The sequence below is a fragment of the Mytilus galloprovincialis genome, chromosome 6, assembly GCF_965363235.1.
Source record: "Mytilus galloprovincialis chromosome 6, xbMytGall1.hap1.1, whole genome shotgun sequence".
Lineage (NCBI taxonomy): Eukaryota > Metazoa > Mollusca > Bivalvia > Mytilida > Mytilidae > Mytilus > Mytilus galloprovincialis.
In genome coordinates, this window is record NC_134843.1 from 12,863,943 (window position 1) to 12,887,421 (window position 23,479).

Below are 23,479 nucleotides of genomic sequence, written 5' to 3' on the forward strand. Positions count from 1 at the left end.
TTTAAGATTTGGATATACGTGTTTGTATGTTATTAATCAAATATGTAAATTTGAGTCAAATCGGTAAACATGAATTTGACAGCTAATGCCGATCTAAAACCTTCAAATTTATTTAATAATCTGATGTATGCTTGCTCCTATTAATCAGTTCTTACAATAACAGAAAAATCGATTAAAAAGGAGAAAGAACATAGGTTGAGATTAGCAGAAATTTCATTTCCAAAATGATAACTTAAACACTAAGCCGAAATAAGACAAAAAAGTCCATATCCAAAATCGCATGTTGTATCACTTGCGGACGAATAGGTCGACAAGAGAAAACACTCTAAAGTAAATCTAACGAGGGAATGATAATAGATACAACAAAATTCATACAATATGTAGAGATAGAGGAATTCAGTTAGTAACTCGTACCGGTTTGAGGTTGGAGAATGAGCGAAATTCTCCTTCGAAGCCAAAGGAAGTTAAAATTTATTTGAAAATACCTATGTAGTCCGGAACAGTTACGAAGCTCTTTGTGTATTCAGGTATTTATATCATACGTTTTTGGTGTTTTAAAAATTGATATTGAATGTATAGTAAGAGAAATCTAAAACCGCTGATTCCTGCTCATTTGACAAATAAAGAATGTCTGTTTACCTATAGTTTTCAATTGAAATAGTAAACATGGTTAAATTGGTGACAAAATTTACCCCTTAGGGCAACGAATGCAATATCTGTGCGGAATGCTTTTTTGGGGTTAACATTCTTGTTTACGAGAAATATATCCTATAGGAAAATCAACGGCTGTTTTCATTTATTGTAAGTTTTGAGTTGGTTTTAAATCGTCATGGAAGCAAATAACGCTGTCTGTACGGTATGATCATTGATATTTGTATAGATATATCTGGAATACCTCTTTTTTTAATTTCGTATCCGATAAAAGACAAATCAAATTATTTACTAATGAAAACTATTTCTCGTAAACGTGAGATACCTTGATTTCCAAACATCTATACAAAAAACTACTTGAATTGTTTTTCCTAACCAAATTTGATCCATATTCACTCTATATCTGCATATTGAAAATTTACAACTCTTCAATAATGCTTGCTCGTGGCGAAAGTATTTGAAAATTGATAAAAACATTCGAAGAGCTGTTCAAAACATAAAGGATGAAAATCGCGAACATCCATTCGATTTCAGTATTGAATCAGAAATTACTTGAAGCCAAATTCCATAAAACATTTTTGCAAATAATATTATTAGAAAAACAGTCGTCATGCATGAGACTATGTGCCGCAAATTACTAACTATATTGATTATCTGATTTGCATGTATACATTAGACGTTACTCACCATCACCTATAATCCATTCTCCATCACTTTCCCTAATTAGACATTTACGATCAATTGCAATTCCATCAGTGCTTTTTCCATCATGTTTTTTGTATCCTAGTAATCTATGTACAAGACTTGTCTTTCCAACACGATCTTTCCCGATAACTTGAATTCTTACATATTTTCTAACCTCTGTTCCTGACTGTACTGCGTCCATATATGTTTTTCTTTCGGCTTTAGTAATTTCACCTGGAATTCCTAAACAAAAATTATAAAATAACATAAAAAAACACGGATGTAAAACTGTTTTGGCTTGATTTTCTAAATGCTTCACCTATATTGGCATTAAAACAATGTTCATTATAAATTTATATTTTTTTTACAAATGAAAGGACAAAGTTCGATAAGCTATTGTTGCTATCTGCCTTATTTTGTTAAGATTTAAATGAACAGAACAACAACTTGAAACTACGTTCACATATATATTATGATGTAATCGTTTTAAATTGGGCAAAACAAGAATAAGTCCATAGTACACTGGGGCCCAACACGCACAGTCATTCTCTATGTTTAGTGGAACGTGAAATTGAGGTCAAAATTAGAAACATCAGATCACAGGGATTATGTGTACTATGTTTCAAATTGATTGGACTTCAACTTCATCAAAAACAACCTTTACCAAAAACTGTAACCTGAAACGGAACAGACGGACGAACAAAAATATAAATGATATAGGTAAAATTTTGACATTTTCTGTTATAGTTTTTATTTAGCAATTTTATTATTAAGAAGTGGTAATATTAACTTAAAACTTATAATACTACATGGTCTATCAAAATGTAAACAAAGAAAAAAAATGGAGCAATCACGTTAAAACAATTTCTAGATTTGAAATCCATTGACGAATTAAACTGTGACTAATTATACTGTGACTAACTACAACTAAGAAATTGTGTCAAGTCTGGAAATACTGACATTCTACACGACAAATCTGTTTCGTGGAGAAAATTGTTAAATTATCCGAAATTAACACTTGAATGAAATATCTTGCATAAGAGCATTCATTTACTATTTTGAAATAAAACAAAATTTTACAACATAAGAGATGATTTCAGCATCCCAATTGTGAACTTTCCATTTCTATGTAGCAACATTCCAGCACCGCCTGAGTATATGTTTCCCAATTGATACGATATTCTCGGGCTTGTATTTCCTATCATGATTTCCTTAATGGAGGGTTGCTGCTCACAAAGAAGCTATTAAACCAAGCAATGTTGTCATTTGAGTGTTATATTTAACATTGCCATAAAAGCACAAGGTTTTGCTTGCCATTTTTTCCTAAAATGTCCTGTACCAAGTCAGGAATATGGCAGTTGTTATCTTATAGTTCGTTTCTGTGTGTGTTACATTGTCGTTTGGTTTTTTGTTGCACGTTAGTGTTTCTATTGTTTCGTTGTTTTCCTAGGATTTAGTGTGTTACCCGGATTTGTTGTCTCTCAATCGATTCATGACTTTCGAACAGCGGTATACTACTATATTTTGCAGGTGAACAATTCGGCCTCATCGACCCGTAGTCATATGATACTCAATTTAACTTGTTAGAAAAAGATGGATAACACAAGAATTAGGCGTGTACAGTTATCAAAAGGAAAAGAACGTAAATTTTGAGAATGATAAAAAGATAAACCATTTGATTGACTGATTCGATCGACAAAAGCTAATTCTTATAAAGGTAAAAACGATAATTAGGATATGTTGTTAACCTATTATATGAAATCAAACAGACATAGAAAAATCAAACTGCACGAGTTTGTTATATATCTATATCTATATTTCTGTTAATTTAGTTTTTTATTTATTTTAGTATCGGGTAATTTGACCGTCGCGGTCTTAGAAAGTTACCTCAATAGTTCATGCGTTGTAAATTGTTTAGTGTAGACTTTTTATAACATGGATATTCGTTTTAGTATGTAATAAATCAAATATGACCTTTAAAAGTCAAATCGGTGAACACGAATTTGACAGCTAATATCTATTTAATTCAATTTCGGACACATTTTTATATGATTAGTATAATATCGAATATTACATTGCTATACTTATCGATCAGAGTAGCTTGCTTTTAAAGATCTGCTTGTCCTAGATATAGACATAGATTTTGAAAATTCAGGATTTGTTTTGACTGTCAATTGACAGTTTTTAAATTATGTATATATGTAGTAATTTTGAAGATACATTTCTCTATTGTCTGAATTGAAGGAAATTGTAAAGTATACAAAGTAAAAGTAGTGATCAAACTTATTTACCCGAGATAGAGTGATCAACAGATTAAAGACAATCAAAGGTGTTTATTAGGTCACCTAAAGAAAACAGTTACATAAACAAATGCTATAAACATATCTTGAATGGTAAAATAGTTCTTATTAAAAGAAAGCCCAGCATGAAATTATTATTTCCCTTATATAAAAGAATTATGAAAATATAAAACGAACACTTTATCAAAGCATATCAATACCGGAAATCTGACTTTCATGGATCAAAAATATTTTGTTGATGAGAATTTAAAGATCAAAAGTTGTACAAGTTAGGTTTTTAAAAAATAAATTGGTATAATCCTGGCTGCAGTTGTAGTTCATAGTACTTGTGCCCTGTCACTGCTATTATAGTATTCTCAGATTTGGCGATATTCAATATATTCCTTAGATCATATACATGTATATCATTAGTCAAACCTACATGGGAATCTTTCTATGTCTTGATTTGGAGAACGGTTGTTTGATTTCGTTGGACACTTAAATTCGTGAATAAAATCAGCCACAGAAACAACAAAAATTGGTTCCCCAAGATTAAAAGTACTTTCACAGTATGTAAATTAAAAACCCCTTACTTTCAACGTACAAATTGTATTTTATTGAAAAAATTTATTTGCCGTGTGAACTGAAAATGTTATAATACATTTCATTGTATTATTTTCTTTTCTTAATGTCATGGTGTTATTGTAAGTATCTGGAATTGTAGACTCATATAAACAAAAATTAAATTATAAAATGTGTTTGTCTTTGGAAAAGTAGAAAAGATAGAGGAATGGATAGAAGTCAATATTTACTTGCCTTATGTATCTGGTATGTATTTAGTGCTCGCCTATTCCTTAAAGTTATGTGTCTGGTACACGAACATACGTTTAAAAAGATAATAATGCGATGCCTCTACTAGACATTCTATAGCAGAATAAACATTGCATTTTGGCTAAATGATCATTACAACTTAAATATATACCTATGATTCGTAGGTGTAGTTTTCTGGATAACAGCCCAACTTTCACACAATATTCTCCACTATCACTTGTTATTGTGTTCCTGAGTTGAAGGCTGTATTGTGAATCTTCATTGTAAATTTTACAATGTTCATTTTGCTGTATTTCATTGCCAGCTTTCATCCATTTTACAGGTTGACTCCCTGGATGAACTTTACAGGTCATAATTGCATCTTCTCCTTCTATGCATTCAACATTTGACGGTTCTTCAGGAAAACAATCTGTTAAAACAAATGATTAATAAAATGTTAATGTAAACTATATCATCGATTCATACAGACGTTTTGATCGTAAAAATGATTGAGTTATCTTAATGGGACATTATATGTCAAATTCATGTCCACCGATTAGATTCAAATTTGAATATTCGATTTAAAACATACTAAAACGTATGTCCAACATTTTACGATGCACAAACTCCAACTTCCAAGAAGGCCATGTAATTAACCATCGAGATGACCTTCCAACAGTCGAATAATTCTATTATATTGACAACGATGTGTAAACAAAACAAACAGACTAAATAGGTAAAAAATGTCAAATATAGGAGTACAACAGTTACCATTGTGTTATACTCTTAATCACTATATAAACAAACAAATATGTCAAGAAAGAAAAACATAAAAGACAAATAGACAAAAAGAATCTAGCAGAAACTAAAGACAAGACTACAAAAATTGACCAGAATGACGGGATGTAAAAGTACCGAGCCACATCAAATGGGTATAAAATTAATAAGTAATAATTTACAAAGAATAAAAAAAAAATTAAAAACCAATTCTTCAGAGAACAATTGAAGGTCTTCCCAGCTCGATAATAAGAATGAAATTTAAAAAAAGATGTTAGAAAATGTCACTCCTTGTTTATGTAATTTGGTACTTCAAACTGATATAAAAAATAAGATTAATAGGTATATGCAGAAGACTTAATTGTTTTATAATGAACAAGAAAGAATTTTTACCAAAGGTCAAAATCTAGAACGTCAAATTGACCTTTGATCTTGACCTCAATTTCAAGGTCATATGTCAGTGATCTCAAATCAAAAGACGCTAGGTCAATGACTTGTATGATTCTGGAGAAATAGCGATTTCAAATACAAAAGGGGAGAAAACTCCTATAAGGGTTGACCAAAACACTTCGACTGAAATAGGTTGAAGTTGGGCCTTATTGTAAACAATTATTTGGAAACACATCATATAATCAACTGAAACAGTTTCTTTTGAATAACGACAACAAGCAAAATTTAGAATATGACCTTGACATTCGACATTGATCTCAATTTCAAGGTCATAGGTCAGTGAACTCAAATCGGAAACCCCAGGTCAATCACTTGTCTGGTTGTGGAGAAATACTGATTTCAAATACATGAGGGGAGAAAACTCCTATAAGGGTTAACCAAAACACTTCAACTAAAATAACTCCCATAAGATGTCTTCCGATCACTCCAGTCAAAATTAACCAAATCATTCTTAAGAGTAGACAAACAATTTAGTGAAAACATCTAAATCTTTTACCGTTTTAGAGATATAACGATAACAAGAAAAGGGGGACGAGGGGAGATAACTCCTATAAGAATAAGTATTCGGTCACACAGGGTGAGTTTTGAAACCCCCATTACTGTACAACATCATTGGCCAAACATCCATTTGATATGTTGTAAAAACAAAAAGCATCTCAGACGGCAGAAGAAAAACAAATCAGAAGAAGAAAAACAAAAGGTCTTTCCACGAAAAGTGGAAAGACCTAATAATACTATAACACGTTATTAATATGACGAACAACGTCAGTATCTAAAACCTATACTTCAAGACTATCATATAAATGATTTTGATTTGCATTGATACACAAGAAACTAGAACTTATTAGCTACCAATAAAGTACTTCATTCATCATCTGATAAACATTTGGATTCTTTGTCTTGCTTCCTTTCATGGAGTGTATTTGATTCTTTGTCTTGCTTCCCATCATGAAGTTTATTTGTCAAATGTCTACTCTTGCAAACTACTTATCGGACTTTTGTATCAAATTGTAAATTAATTAATGTCAACAACAGCATTCAGACAGTGATGCAAAAGCTCAATCATTAGAAACAAAATGGAATATACGTCATACATGTATGTATAATATCTCCAGTTATTTCATTTAGAGACCCTTTGTTTCTCCTTGCATACATTTTTAACCATTACTGTTTAGTATTTTTTTATTATATACTTATGGCGTAGCTCGGTTCTTATACATCCCGCGATTTTGTTTTTGTGCTATAGTCAATTTTGAATTCTAGTGTTTCAATTGTTTCTGTACTTTGTCTATATGCTATTCTTTTGTTTTTTTGTTGAACGAGTTATTTGTTTTCATAGAGATTAAGATACAATTACGATGTTGACTGCGCCTCACATTTTAACGTTTTTATCTATTATGTCTGTTTGTTTTGCTCACATATTGTTGTCAATATAATGGAAATGCGTCTGTCATATTAGTGAGAGGTATTTCTAGCTATAAAGTCAGGTATACTCCATCATCAACTTTAGGCCTGTACCAAGTCAGGAATATGACAGTTAGATGTGTTTGAGCTTTTGATTTTGCAATTGTATAAAAGAGAATATCCCATGGAGTTTGGTATTTTTGTTTTAATACATTGTACTTTTTTACAACACTTAATAAATCGAAGAGATATTACATGGAACGATGTATTCCCAACTTGCCAGAACTGTGTAATTCATTGAAATATCTCATTTGCTTTACATTATCTAAACTACGTAGATTTTTTACATTTAAAAACATTCACAGATGCGGGGGGAGGAGGGGGGATTTGCTTGAAAATTTTCGTCTTGGATCATGTGAAAAAAACTATTTCATATCTTGGAGCTGTTCTTTTTGGTAAAGAAAATTATGATCGTTTACAGACGGAAACGTTTTTTTCCTGGTAAAACGATAATACTTTACAATTCGTCATCAAAAGGCACATCACCCTCGTTATCAACATCTTTATTTCAAAAGTATAGACATCAAGCTTATTAGTATATTTTATAATATAATCGCAATCTTGAAAACATTTGAACAGTTTCTGTTTAGATGTGGGTGATGCTTTGCTTTTTAGTTTTGTTTTTTTCAATGAATGCTTAAAGGAATATATATTATATATATGAAAAGTTCAAAGGTAAAAATGTCAAAAATAGTGGCCCAGCAGTCAACATTAATTAAGAATATCGTAATCACTATAAGAACAAAAAATATGCCAGGTAAGAAAAACAAAATGACGTAAAGACAAAGCACATGAATATATAACTATGTATAAATATACAAAGATAAAAATTTGTCTCACAGGCAACTATGCAAAATTTGAAAAACCGTTCAGGTGTGCGGTTTAAACGTTTCCGTATAATAACGATTTCTTAGATCTTGTATACAATAAAAAACAAAAAACAATTTTTAAGACTTCTCTGAATTGTTGTGTCTATTTTTTGCAATAAGCTATAAATTTGCACAATTGGTTAAAATCACATAAACATTATCAAATATAGGTTTTATTTAAAGATACTCTAAAAGTCGCTATGCTAGTTTCGTTGGATATATAACCGTATACATTTTATGAAATTATATGAATCGTGAATTATTAAAGCGTTTTAATTTTTTGGGCACTTATATAGGTTGCTTCATATATGGTCTTATTTTCTTTATGTCATTTACTAGGCAAGTTAAGTAACTGGCTTCAAAAAGATGAGCATATAATATACATGAAATAAATTTCTTTGCAAACATTGTTATTAGTTTGAAAGGGTCAAATGAATTCATTCCTTAGCAAATCAGTTAAACTTATTAGAATATTTTTTTAAACCACTTTGACCTTTTCCCACACATGTTTTACTAAATCTATTGTGAGAAAATATCGAACAAATAAATTTGTAAAAAACATTCAAAATATTTAATTTTGCACATTGCAAAGTTTTGGATTCGACAAAATTATATTATCAAAATGTATATTTAGAAAAAAAAGAAGATTTTGTTATAATACATTACTAGAACACACCCGCGAAATCGCGGACATTCAGAGCGTAGTTTAAAGTATGTAAAGTGTTGTTGGAAGAATTTTGTAAAATATTAAATGACTGGAGAATTTCAGCAAAAAGTATCATAAGTCATATATAGGTTATTTGGGACAGGAAAATGCTTTTTTTTTATCCCTCCTCCTTTATTTCCAAAATTCCCAATTTTTGGTTTTCTATCAATTTCAATATGAACATAGTTTTCATTTAGTATGTTATGAACATTTAAGTATAAAGGAGCCTGTAATTCAGTGGTTGTCGTTTGTTTATGTGTTACATATTTGTTTTTCTTTCACTTTTTGTACATAAATAAGGCCGCTAGTTTTCTGGTTTGACTTGTTTTACATTGTCAGTTCGGGGCCTTTTGAAGCTGAGTATGCGGTATCGGCTTTGTTCGTTGTTGAAAGTCGTACGGTGACCTATAGTTGTTAATTTCTGTGTCATATTGGTCTCTTGTGGAGAGTTGTCTCAACATGGCAATCATACCGCATCTTCTTTTTTTTGTAATCAATGAATTTTGTAAAAGATTTAATGACTGGAGAATTTCAGAAAAAGGTATCAAAAGTTCACATGAATATTTTTAGCGCTTATCTGTATATTATGAACATTCATTACTATATAAATATAGTGTATTTACTTTCAATTCTAAGTTTACTAATCGATCCATGGTGGTCATTGATATAGTATACAGACCCTCTCTATTTAATAAACTCTGTGACAGCCGTGGATAGTAAACTTGAAAATGATAGCAGATAGAATTCTGAAAATACACTTTATTCTTTGTATATGTATGTTCAAAGTATACAGAAAAACGCAAACCGGAAGTTTAATCTGACTTAAAAAAATTTCCAATGACGGGACAATATCCGGATGCCTTATTTCTCGTTTTTCTCCCAAAATAACTCAATCTGAATAATCATATGAATGGATGACAAATGCGACTATGCACTGTTCCTATAGGACACAGAGGCGTGTTGATTAATTTATTGTGGAAAGGAGAGAAGCGACACCAAAAAAGAGGTCTTCTCGTTTAATATTATAGATAATCAAGAGTTATTTCCCCTTATAACATTCTCCAAAATGATTTGAAGAAGTAGCTGATTAGCTGCATCATTGTGTTTGTACAGCTTTTCTTAAAGGGATAATTCGCGATTTTTCGCTTTTCATCTTATTATGTTCATAATACCATAAAAAATATATTCACCAAGTTTTATTTTGATATGAAAAGTAATAAAGAAGAAAATTGGGAATTATTAATTTTATTTCTTCAAACGTACTGACTTATGTGACGTAGTTTAAGTCTTTTTGCATGCCGGGAGTGAAATTAATATCATTAAAGTCTTGTTCGTTAACCATCTAATAACGCTATTTAAAGCGCATCGACGACTTTTGGTGTAGCTAGTAACCAACGAAAAGCAAGTGATAACCATGCAACTTTTAAAATTAGAGTGTATGATTTATGTGTGGATTTTTTTTATACGAATTTTAGTAATTAAAGTAAATAATACAATATAACATTTTTATGATTTTTTTTCTACAAATACTTTAAACAAACATATGAAACTGACATGATCGATAGTGTATTAAACAATACATGTTTGTATTCTGAACTTTTTGCTTCATTCCAGCAAACATTTTGACTTGCTTGTACTGTGGAAATAAAATGTGTATTAATTTGTGACACTTAGTGAATGTTAAATGCGTAGTTAAACTCAAGGTAATTAAAAGATTAGCATTATGTAATTCTAATCTTTTGATCTTCATTCAGTAACATCTAGGCGTCACGGTTCACCATTTCAGGTGTGAACAACATTTCGTATGAATAATATACGGGAGTCAGTTATAGTTTTAGACACAGAAATGTAAGAAAACGAATTAAAATTAATTTACGGGAGTAATAAGGTCGCACAATAACTGGATAACTGTTGTATATTTTGCAAAAGCTCACTTTTAAATGAATTATGACTTCTGATTACTTTTGTAACGATAAGATACTGAATTATTTTAATTGAATAAATTTATAAATAAAAATAACCTTCTAAACACGAGTGTATGAACTAAAAATTGTACTTTTTTTAAATTAGAATCGGCAACCTTTAATATTTCAAACAGATCATTAACAATTGCAATTATATAGTTTAGTCCATCCAAAGCGATCTGTATTCACCTATTTAGGAATTATTGTTCTCATCAAAATATTTTAAATCTCACAATGCATGAATAATTCACTATTTGAAAAAAAAGATGTTTTAAAAAATTGACCGGAAATTTAAGGATCTTCTTGGAATGGAATCGACAAATTACGAAAAGATATTCTATGCAAGTGTGAAAAACGTCAACCAAATTTATTCATAATCGGGAACGTCCTTATTAAAATAGTCTTCGTCTCGCAACGTATTATTCTTTAGCTATTTGACCAACGATGTTTAAAAACAAAAGACAACGAATTTAATGTCATCTTTCCCTATTTTTGAATGTAATTATAAGTCTGTTCAACTGGCAAGAATACCCCTAAAGTGAACAAGCAGTTTATTCTTTAAATTGCTGTCATTGAATATCAAGAAAGAAAATAAATCCCGAAATGATTTGAAACTTTAATACTTAATAGTTTTCCTAGAAAATATTCACAACCCTTGGGGATTATTAGTGTACGTCCAGTTGCATATATATTACATAAATGTCGAAACAATTGTGATGATGACGAATTTCTTCCTTTTTTCGAGAACAATCTAATTGATATATAAATCTTTGATTTTACTATGTTCGTAACTTCGATGAACCAAAGCAAGTTATATATCGACCTATATTTAAATCAAATTGGATGTCTTCTTCTTCTTCTTCTTTTGGTATACAATAGTCTATCGAATTCGTTGATTACATACTGTTGGCATACGTGGACTAGTCTATTTACAAAACTTTTACCCCAATTTACACAAAATGTATGTTTCTTTCTTATGTTCAATGTATATATCTTAAATTGCGTTATGGTTCCGTAACTTTCTATCCAGGCGTATAAACGAATCGTCGACAAGTGCGTACATTTTTTTAAATCAATATTTCTGGTATGTTACAATCTGTCCTTTACTATTGACAACGAGTATATATTACATTTTCCCAAATTAACCCTCGGAAAAAATATGTAAATAGATTTTTATTTCTTCAAATCTTTTTTTTTTGGTATTATTTATATTTTTATAAATAATATTCTTTACACCAGAAATGTTATTTATAAACAAGCGTATGAGTTAAGTAATGACTAGTATAGTATATCACTTTCGGACACGCAAGACAGAGATGTATATTATACACCTGATAGTTCAAAATGGAAGGTTATAAGTTATCGGCCGTGTACACTGATCAATACCTACAGAAGTGAAACGATGCATGAACTTGCAAGCCCGACAGGAAATCGCTTGAATACCTGGACGTGTCACCTCACACCCCTCACAATACCTTTGGGAGTTATACCTTTAGCCATGCTGGTGATCAGATGAGGGAAGATCAGAATTTATTTGAATAAAATTTATTACTTTAAAGAATTATGAACAAATTAGATTTTCGAAAACAAATTTCATGGAACACTTATTTATGATTTCAACTTCGACTTTTTCACTAATTCCAATATTAACAGTTTAAAAATAACAACCATGGTAATTTGAAAAAAATAAGAATATTTTCCGTATCAAGTTAGTAAGTCGGATAAAACAACAGTACGATTGACAAGGTATCGACACGTAATTACGACTACATCGGTTACTGTAGTTTTGTTCCTTTGTGGTTTACAGACATATCGTTGTTATTAATCGTGAAAGAAGACAAAATGGCCGAACGCAGAGAATTGATACTCTAAATTTAAAATCGATGGTGATCTCTTATCTAGCGGAATAAAACTTTAATATCTATGAATTTGAGCATTTTTATACAGAATGAACATAATATCAATTTTTGATTTTTTTGCGAAGTTTCCCTTTAAGCTCTATGAGCATCATATGGATTCACCACACCTTGCAATGATAATAATTTTGCAATGCAAAGAGAAAATTCATGGTTTTCTGTCAATTCCTGACAGCTCAGATAAACATCTTTATCGAAAATGTCGCGATATCAAACAAACATAGAGCTGACAGAAAGATATTATGTTGATGTGAAATGAAGAATAAATTAAGTTCCCTGATTTCAACGAAAATTGAGTTTAAAGAGTTTAAAGCAGATCTTGGAAATTTAAGAGGACTGAAGTTCTTTGTAAAAGAGTTCATGCAGAAAACCGGACAGACAATTATTCCCATAGATAAAGTAATATCATAAATATAATATTTATAATTGTAATGAAATTAAATTTTGACCCAAGTCACATTTTTTGTGTCAAATACAAAAACTAGTATAATCATTGTATGCGCATTTGTACACTAATGTAATTTGTGTAGGATATGCATGTATTAACATTCATCATCCCTTTTTCAGTTTGTTGCCAATAAAAGGGACTTCATTAAAAACAATGAACTCAAATCAGGTTTAAATAACTGTTAAAGGCTTTTTTTTTTTTTGGGGGGGGGGGGGGGGTATCAGTGATTTATGATTACATATGTTACTATTTGTTTTATCTTATACCATCACACATCTCCCTAATATTATAAGTCATTCAGAGTTAAATTTGGCCAATTTTACTCAGAATTTATCAAGTTCAAAGCTCTTCAATTCCTTTTACTTCCAACAAATTTAGTTTGTTTTCTTAACCCCTCTGTCTTGTTAACCATGTTCAAAACCACTAACAACTAATTGAAAAAATTATTCATCTAAAGACTAAATTATCAATATGTACACATCCAACATCCAATGGATTAACTGTAAAGACGTCATAAACATTCAGAAAAAATTACCTTGTACAATGCCAAGATACAGGTATTGACAGATTGTAGATCCATGAATGTGTATATGTATATATCAATAATATTTAGTTTGGCTGAATTGGTAAACTTTTAGAACTAGTTTATTAAAAGGCTCGATAAGTTTACTAGGATCGTTTCTAAAATTTCCGCGCCCGGTAAACAACATTTCCGTAAAAATGAGCATGAACCATACCTTTCGAAATAAGTTTTCTACAGGTACAGCCAAACTTCAAAACCAAATCTTTACATCTATGGAAGAATTTAAAAAAGGTTTTAAAAAATTTTTGGTTACAAAATCCCTGGCTTAATAATTTACCAGTGATACATAGATTACGTTCGTTAAATCAAAAACATCATAACAGACACGGGCATAGCGAACGAGTTGTCCAATGTAAACACCGTAAGATAGTACCAAAGGAACATCACCATCCAAAAAGGAAAATTAACAAAAGAGAACAAAAATTTGTCATCATTATAGAAGAAGGCTTTCAATGAGTTGCAGCAAATATATTTGCATTCAGATTTACAACACGACTATTGCATTTAATAGGAAAACTTTTATTTGATAAGATTGTGTAGAAGTGTAGTGTAAATATTAGAAATGTCAAAACTGTCAACAGAATCAAAAGAACCGTCAAAAGCATGTAATTTATCTGAACCGTTCAAAGAATTTACACTCCAAAAATACCTAATTTCCCTATTTTCATGTATTTCATTACAATAGTTTATGATAAGCTCTTTGATAGAAGTTAACGAACTTGTTAAAAACAATGAAATATAAGTTGTAGAACACTTACTAAAGGCCGGGATGAATGATGTTTTATTGGTTTTTTGTGTAGTTTGGGTAACCAATACATAGTAGGGACCTTGTGTTTGACTTAATTTCATTAAAATAAACCAGACTTCATGACATTCTATATGTTCTTTTTTTCACCCAGTATAGGTTGCACTTAGACATATAAATACATTATGGAAAGTTCATATGCACAACTATCTTTTTATGAGATCAAAACATAGAGCTTTCCGGCATATTTTCAATATTTATATGTCTCAAACATGTAAGAGTTTAAACTTTCTTCTCCCCCTTCCCCTCTTCCCTTTTTTTTTTGGTCTTCTTCAACATTGAATTTGACCGATATACTAGTACATGTAATTTTATACCGGGGAAAGTGTTTCTATGACATGAACGATAGCTATCACATAAAGGAACCAGTAGGTGCAATGTAAACAAAACAAATTATCATTTAGTTGGATGTAACTCCCCAAACGAGGAGTGGGTTTTTAAACAGCTTTAGTTACAAAGTGCAACTATGTTTATTTGGCATTGTCACCTGCTATCAATGATTTTTAGAACTATTACATTCCACAATAACATTAATGAGTAAATTGCCAATTGAAAACAACACAATGGATTCAGTTTCAGTTTTATTTTTTATTGTTAAAAAAACAACTTATGATAAACATTTTGTTTAATTATATAAACAATTATTTTTTACTTTTATTTTAACTGAAGTTGGGATATATGTGCGTTTCTTATTTCACAGCCTCTATATCAGGTAACATATAACTCAAAACTGAATAATCTCATAACTACAAACAAACAAGTGTTCTTGAATACCATAAACTTGTAAACTATTTTCGATCTGAAACGGTCATTTTGGTCTTCACAGCTCTTTAAAGACTAAACAATAGATATCTAGTTTTTTACTCGACACAATGACACAATGATGAAGAACTGTGTGCAAAACACCACAAAAAAAAACCCGAAGATTGATTGACATGAACCGCAACATAATATGCGTGTGATTTCGCGTAAAATTTCGAATGATATGAACCGCGTCATATCTGCACACGTTAATTCACGTTAGTGTCTACATTTCCTTTTAAACCCCTCATCATAACTTAGTGAAACTTTATATTTTACTACATAAAATAATGCCTGTAAAAAGTCAAGAATATGCCAGTTGTTATACATACGGTTGATGTGTTTAAGCTGTCATTGGCGGATCCAGGGGGAAAATTTTAGTTGATTATAAAGGGAATCACTGAAACATGACTGTAGAAGCCCCTTAAGGTCAGTCAGCGCACCCCCTCTGTATGAACAGTTTTGGATCCGACACTGGCTTTTGATTTAACCATTTGATTACAAACTAACTTTCCGTTTTGAATTTTCCTCGGAGTTTTTTTTTGTGATTTTATTTTTTACTAGTCAACCAAGCAAACAAAAACGATACAACGTACAATGAAATTGGACACTCTGTACCAAGGTAAATAATGATGCTCAAATTGGCCTTATATTTACAGATATGATATATTGGAGTTCAAACTTGTGTATCGTTACTCTTGTTGACAAGTTTATCTTTACCAAGTAGTGTTATTGCATACGCCTCATATTGGTTTTATCTAAACAGAAACATTATGTCGTTTATTACCAAAGCATAGACTCTCTCATGCTTTACTTGGATGGTATGATTTTAGTATCCACATCTCCTACTAAACCCTTTATTATACTTTAATAACATACTTATGCACAATCTTTGTCATATATCATAATGTTTTGATCTATCTGGGTGTGATGATGTTTATAAGAATAAACATTCATTGATATTAGGTTAATGATTCAATATTGGCATTGACTTGATTATCAATAATGTAAATGAAGTAAAAATTAAAATTTCAAATCCCTCTTGGCTAACTTTAAACATTTGATTTGTTATTTGAGGGAAAATATTGATCATATTGGTCCTAAAAAGTATTTCTTATTCAAAAGGCTTGATTTTCGTTGTAAAAAGTATGAATTAATGAAAAATATAATGTGCTGGGTAAATTGAAATGTTATAATACATTAACATATTATGATCTCCTTACCAGCTTTGGTTTCTTTGGTATCATTGTCTCATAAAACACCATAAATAAAGTGAAGAATAAAAGTCATGCTTCTACAAAATTGTACATACTATAGAGGAATCGATGTAAGTCAAGATTTACCTGCTTTGTGTACCTAGCGAGACATTTGCGATTGACTGTTCATACACATTTGGTTGCTTAATGATTATATAAAGATAATAATGCGATGACCTCTCAAGCCATTCTATTGCAATTAAACTAAAAAGAATCTTAAAATTTAAATACCTCTAATCATTAGGTTTAGTATTTTTGAAAACTGCCCAACTTGCAGTAAATATTCTCCACTATCACTTGTTGTTGCGTTCCTAAGTTTCAGGCTGTATTGTGAATCTTCATTGTACATTTGACAATTTTCATCTTGCCGAATTTCATTGCCATCTTTCATCCATTTAACAGGTTGACTCCCAGGACATACTTTACAAGTCATAATTGCATCTTCTCCTTCTACACATTCAACATTGCAGGGGTCTTCAGGAAAACAATCTGTGAAAATAAATGGCCAATAAAATGTTAATTTAACAACTAAATCATCCGAATATTACAGACGTTTTAATCGTAGGAATGATTTGAGGTATCTTTTAAAAAACCACAACATTTCCCATGTATATAATGTTTAACGGACATTGTTGAACTGCAGAATAATATTAACAGAACCAATCTAAATGCACCAGATATGAAAAAAGAAGATGTGGTATGATGCATTTTTGGCGATTAATGTTTCTTTAGTATTTTTTTTAGGTCAAAATATGTGAATATTCGAAATCTAATACAAATTATAAAGGGCGGTTCATTTAAAAAAAAAATAAGGACCCAAAGTATAGCAATATCCGGACAAGGAATTAGAGCTGTGCATGTTGCAGATAAATTCCTTCAACTGCATTTTATGCAAACAATTTCGTATTTTCATACTAGTACCGAAGTACTGTTAACAGGGCCGGAAATACTCCCACGGACTTACAGTCCACTCACAGATGGGTCAAATTTCACAATTGTTTCTCCATAGGCGGTAATGGTAACGTTTTATTCTGTTGCTCAGCCCTTATCGTTAACTTGAATATGTATGATGGCTCATTTCGAAGCTGACACATTTTCACATATGTTTTTTTCGGGTTACAAAGTGAAAATGATTTTTCCGTAAATTAGCAAACCCCGAGAATCCTTTCGTGATGCGGCTCCTCGTGGTAAAAAATCCCTTTTTTAACACAATGAGGTCTTTGAAAATTTAGTTATTTAAGCACTTTAAATAGCTCCATAGTTTTTACACATTTATTCTATGTTCCCCTTCTTTTTAAATCAACACAAATGGTTTAGCTCAGTCACTTGTTTCTCAAACGTGTCAAATATCACTAGACAGAAATTTTATGTTTACGCACAACTTTTGAGCATTTATGATTTTGACCCAGATGAAATAACCCACTGGTTACTAGACGTGTTAGATAAATGAATACTTTTGACAAACAACAAACGAGAATCGAGAGACAATAAACATTTAAAAGGGGTCGTCTCAAAAGAAGTAATGATTTTTTTCTATTTATAACATAATTTATTATGATTCATTACATTAACCCAAATGGACATTTTGAAGTAAGGATTTTTATCACTTTCAGTCAATTAAAATGTGCCTTCTTTCTATCAAACCAGCGCAAAGTTCAACAATCTGAGTTATTCTCCAACATGGATAACGCCACATTGTACCAAGAATTTTTATAATATTTGAGTCTGCGAATGGCATGTTCGACATTAACTATTCATTCCGCTAACATAAAAAGGTTCCTGGGAAATCAAGTTGTAGTCCGTATCCTATATCTGGCATCGAGTTGAATTGTTGAAGATGATGATCTACCACCGCCTCCGAAAAAAAAACTGATAAGAAAAAATCCAAGCTCCATGGAACTTGTCCGGAAAAACCAGTTCACTTATGACCGATTCATAAGGAAGCAAGTGCCAAAGATTTTGAAGGCTTTTGTCATTGACTCAGAATCTGATTCTGATCCTCCAATTAGAATAAACAAAATATACTAGTATATGACTTATAAAAAAGAAGATGTGGTATGATTGCCAATGAGACAACTATCCACACGAGACCAAAATGACACAGACATTAACAATTATGGGTCACCGTACAGCCTTCAATAATGAGCAAAGCCCATACCGCATAGTCAGCTATAGTATATGACTGCATTGTTTGTTATTGTTAATATATCGCTATGTCATAAAAAATATACAGATATAATACAGACGTTCAAATTCATTATATGTAATTTGAGTTTTTTCTTTAAACTGCAAAACATTATCATCGAGTGAGGTAGCATTGGCGGACCCTGGATGGGGAGAATTCTAGGAGTAAGAACTCCCCCTTTTTTCCATTTTTTAATATTACCTAAATATGTGAACGTTTCGTGGTGTTCCAGGTTATGGATTCCCCTTATCAAATTGGCTGGATACGCGCTTAGATAGCAATGATAAAAGTTGTTATTGTAACGTGTGAATCAATTATAATTATTTTATTTTTTTGAGACGGTCCCTAATTTAAATGTCTCAACTATAGACTCTCGACTGTCAATTGTCAACAATAGTTATTTATCTAACATGTCTATTATAACATTAATGGTATCAATTTAAATGGACCAGATTCGCATTATGAAAATTAATATCTATTCAGTAATGTTGCAGAGCGGATAAAACCAATGGCTTTACACTAGTAATTTTGGGGCCCTTTATAGCTTGTTGTTCGGTGTGAGCCAAGGCTCTGTGTTGAAGGCCATACATTGACCTATAATGATTTACTTTTTTTAAATTGTTATTTGGATGGAGAGTTGTCTCATTGGCACTCACACCACATCTTCCTATATCTATAAGTATAGCAAAATCCCGAGAAGAAATTAGAGTTTTGCATTGTTACAGCTCAATATAAGATCAAACTGTAAAAATCAGTTGAAACGGTTTACCTCATTTAATCGGTAAGAAGTCGAAAAAAGAAGAAATAACGTAAATACGATACACACAGAAAAGAATTATCGAAATTTACTGAAAGCTACTTCAATGTTAATTATAACTGATAAATAAATCGCTTTCAGAAAGAAGTCACCTATACTTACATTGCCATAGGGATCATATCTTAATTCCGACGCTTCACAGTCTCATGTTAAAGGAGCATTTTTTTATATACTCAAATCTGAGGTTCCTGACGTATAATTAAAATTAAACATCTCATCAAAAGTTTTTTTACAAAATAAACTGATAACATTAGAAGGATTTGTAAACGATTCAAATTTACCAACTTTTTAGCCTTCTCTTTTTATATTGTGTTTGTTTAATTTCAACTAGATATCAGCCTGCGATTCAACTTAGCATTTTTATTACTCGATTACTAATTCAACTGTCTTTACTTCACATTATATGCTTATCATAATTTTATGTAAATCTCTAATATATGACAGTGCTAAGGTTGTCCATGGTTTTTCTAATTCTGAAATTAAGCGTATTAGTTACCCGTGCATTACTTTCTAAAAGGTTTTTAAACATCTGAATATCTATAGTGTTATTACATGTATTCAAATAAAAATCTCAAGATTTTTTCCGTTTATACACATTTTTAAAATTAAACGAAGGAGCGTCAGTATTATGTACTGTAAATTGACGGCTATATTTTTGGTCCTTTTATGATATGGAGGCCCCCTTTAATAACATGAGCACAGAGATTGTGTCTTAAATTCTATGTTTCAGTTTGATGTTGAAGGCACATTAACTGTAATTAACGTATGATGAAAAAAAGCGAACTTCTATTGTTTATTGCATAAATTCGAAATAATAGCGGGTTTCTATATTGAGATAAGTATATATATAGTTTGACTAAATTAATCATCTCCAATAATGTCATTTTAATGAACACAACGTTACTCGTACATATCTGGGTTGGTTGGTTTTACTATTTTTTTGCAGTAGTTAATCTGTAATATTTAACAACTGTTTTACTACCAATTAATCAGTTATTTGTTTCATTCATAGTATAGGTTAACAAACTATAAGCAATCACTTTGAATCATAGAAAAATCCTTATATTCATTATACTAACAAATTTGTGTCTACCACAGGATGAGATATTATAAGATAATTATTTCCTAAATTGAAAGTCGACTGGGATGAATATGACGTTCTTCGAACACTTTGAGTACACACCCGTGTATATGAATACAGTTATTTGGGCTGTTTCGATCATACTCTTACGTCATATGCTCTTAATGAATGAAGGACCCAACGTGATTGAAAGAGTACGCAAGAATATAATCACTCTAAGGGAAATTGCACAATTGTGTAACCGAAAATCATCACAACAAGTAAACGTAAGCAAACGATGATAAAATTAGTTAGAAAATAGCGGCGAAAGATATAAGCCATTCTTTTTACGTATAAGTAAAATGTTCAATATAAGCCATTCTTTTTACGTATAAGTAATATTTCCATTCAAATTCACCTAAACCTAACTAAATCATTATTGTAAATAGTTGAAGCATGTCATGTTTGTCCTATAAAATAGAAATAATTCATGTAGCTTGAAAGAATACTGATTTTACCACGGTTTTGCCCTTATGCCTATATTGCTGTCGCTCGCGGTAAAATATTCATAAATGGCTAACCCGTGGTAAAATCAGTATGAATTCAAACTCCGATGAATTATTTCTTACATATATCACAGTGTTTTAATATGATAATGGTGTTGATTTGTACGTGGTTATTTTAAGAATACTCAAACATCGTTTCGAAGTGTTCTTATATGTTCAAGTCCGGTGCATTTAAGTTATACTGGTTGAGAAAAATTAAGCTTTTCATCCAATGATCCCTACTGTAACACAAAACAAGTTCTATGTTATGAATTTAAATATTTACCAAAGTGTACACAAAGTAGATCTTTAGATTGTTTTAAATAAAATTGAGAATAAAAATGGGAAATATGCCAAAGAGAAAACAACCCAACCAAAGAGCAGAAAACAGCAGAACGTGAACAATGGGTATTCAACGCAGCGAGAAAGTTTCGCTTCCGGGGTGGTCCTCAGCTGGCCCCTAAATAAAAATATGTACTAGTTCAGTATTTCAAAAAAGACGTCTTTCTAAACTCCAAAACATATTAATGAACTAAAGTTGAAAAAATACAAGATTAACAAAGGTCAGAGGATCCTATCTAGGGACACGCGAAAAAAATGCGACGGGGTAAAACAGTTTTGTGAGATCTCAACTATCCCCCTATACCTCTAGACAATGCAGAATAAAGAAACCCAAAGCAATACACACAGTACAACTCAGTTAAACAGAAGCCCCGAGTCCGATGTCAGAATAGGTTAATAAAGAAACTAAGCAAAATGACAATGATACGTACATTAACAAAGGACTACTAGCAGATACTGACATGTCAGCTCCAGACCTCAATTTTAGTGATTGAAAGAGCATATAAGTAACTCAATTTTAATACCAAAATATGCAACGCTTAATGACATGACAACAGTATCGTAACTAAATCACTTCAGAATAAGTCTGTTTAAAGATTTGGTTAGCTTTTGGGGTAAATACTTGTGCTTTGTAAAGAATATTGCCATAAAAGATTTGATGTGAAATACCTGATTCACACCGTTTAATGAATATACCTCATCATCATGTTTCTTAGATCATCTTTTGTGGTAGAAAGAAATAGGGTATTAACTTTAGAAATTTCTTTAGTGAAACATCTCGGCCACTCGCGTATATATCACATATCAAAATCCGGTTGTTGTCATACCTTCCCTTGTAAAGTAGTTCATAGATAGTGTGCAGTATTGAATAATAACTCAGGTCAAGTATATACAAAAAAGTTTACTTGGCAGGATTTAGATTATACATTTAGACTGTAATGCTTCTCTTTGAATTTGTTGTTAAGGTAGTAGCTCATTGGAGCAGATCTTTTATAATGTGAGTTGTTCTTTGTATGCAAAAAAGAAGATTTGATGATTGACAATAAGAAAACTCTCCACCACTGACAAAATGAGATAAAAGGTAAGCAGGCCATTTTGGTTTGAATGGAATATTGTATATAGATATAGGAAGATGTGGTATGAGTGTAAATGAGACAACTCTCCATCAAAGTCTCAATTTATAAAAGTAAATTATTATAGTTGATTTATATCAGTTTCTCAAACTTAAATGTTAAGAACGCAAATTAAGCCAAACATTTACATTAATTGTACTTTATACTGCTAAACTATTCAGAAAACTGAATGAATTGATGATCAAATTAGATATGGTTACCACAGAGGATTTGCTGTTTTGACAGATGAATACTAAAAGGGATTTTTTTTAGTTCACCTGTATCTGACAAATTAGTTTGACATTGTTGTATTTGAAGTTAACATTGATAACAAAAAAGTAATACCGGAAAAAACCAAGGTTTTAAAGATCTCTGCTGAAATATGTCGGAGTGTTAACATAAAATTACAAAACAAATGGTAAAACATCTTGAAGCAGTTGAAAACTCTAAAACAATCATAGTATGCCAATAGTCTGTGTAGTTCTATGTAGTGTATAATAAAAACTCTTAAGAGAAGTTAAATACACAAAAAAAAAGTACATACATTTTTCCAGCTCCTCAGGCATTACCAATCTATAAGCAGCTGTTCCTAAAAGATGTAACTCGGTTTTAGACAATGTATTTGCTGAATCACAATTATTAACACAACGTTATTTACCATTTTATTTTTACAACTTTACCATATGAGTGTATATCTAAGAGATAAATAATTACTGGTGGACACAAATGCTAGTATAAAATAGATTTTCCGGTATTTTTAGTATCATGTCAGTAAATAAAGTCCACAGATAAATTATCATACTATGTAATAATGTCTAATTGCTTCATTTTGTCTTTTGCAGTGATTATACAAATATGAATAAATATCAATGACTGTCTTTAGAAATGAAATTTTAAAGAGAATTTTTTTTTGTGAGAAAAAAATGATAATAAAGAGTATATATCTAGGAAATAC

At 31.0% G+C, this 23,479-nt stretch overlaps 1 long non-coding RNA gene across 1 annotated transcript in view; it reads right to left on the reverse strand.

Annotated features, from left to right (window-relative positions):
* Nucleotides 1–16,953, reverse strand: part of LOC143078972 (uncharacterized) — a 55,576-nt gene extending 38,623 nt beyond the window's left edge. Inside the window, exons 1-3 of the long non-coding RNA XR_012979317.1 lie at nt 16,695–16,953; nt 4,597–4,854; nt 1,339–1,578 (exon numbers count right to left, since the gene is read on the reverse strand). This is a non-coding gene — a long non-coding RNA (uncharacterized LOC143078972). The remainder of the gene's footprint in view (nt 1–1,338; nt 1,579–4,596; nt 4,855–16,694) is intronic.
* Nucleotides 16,954–23,479: the final 6,526 nt, after the last annotated feature.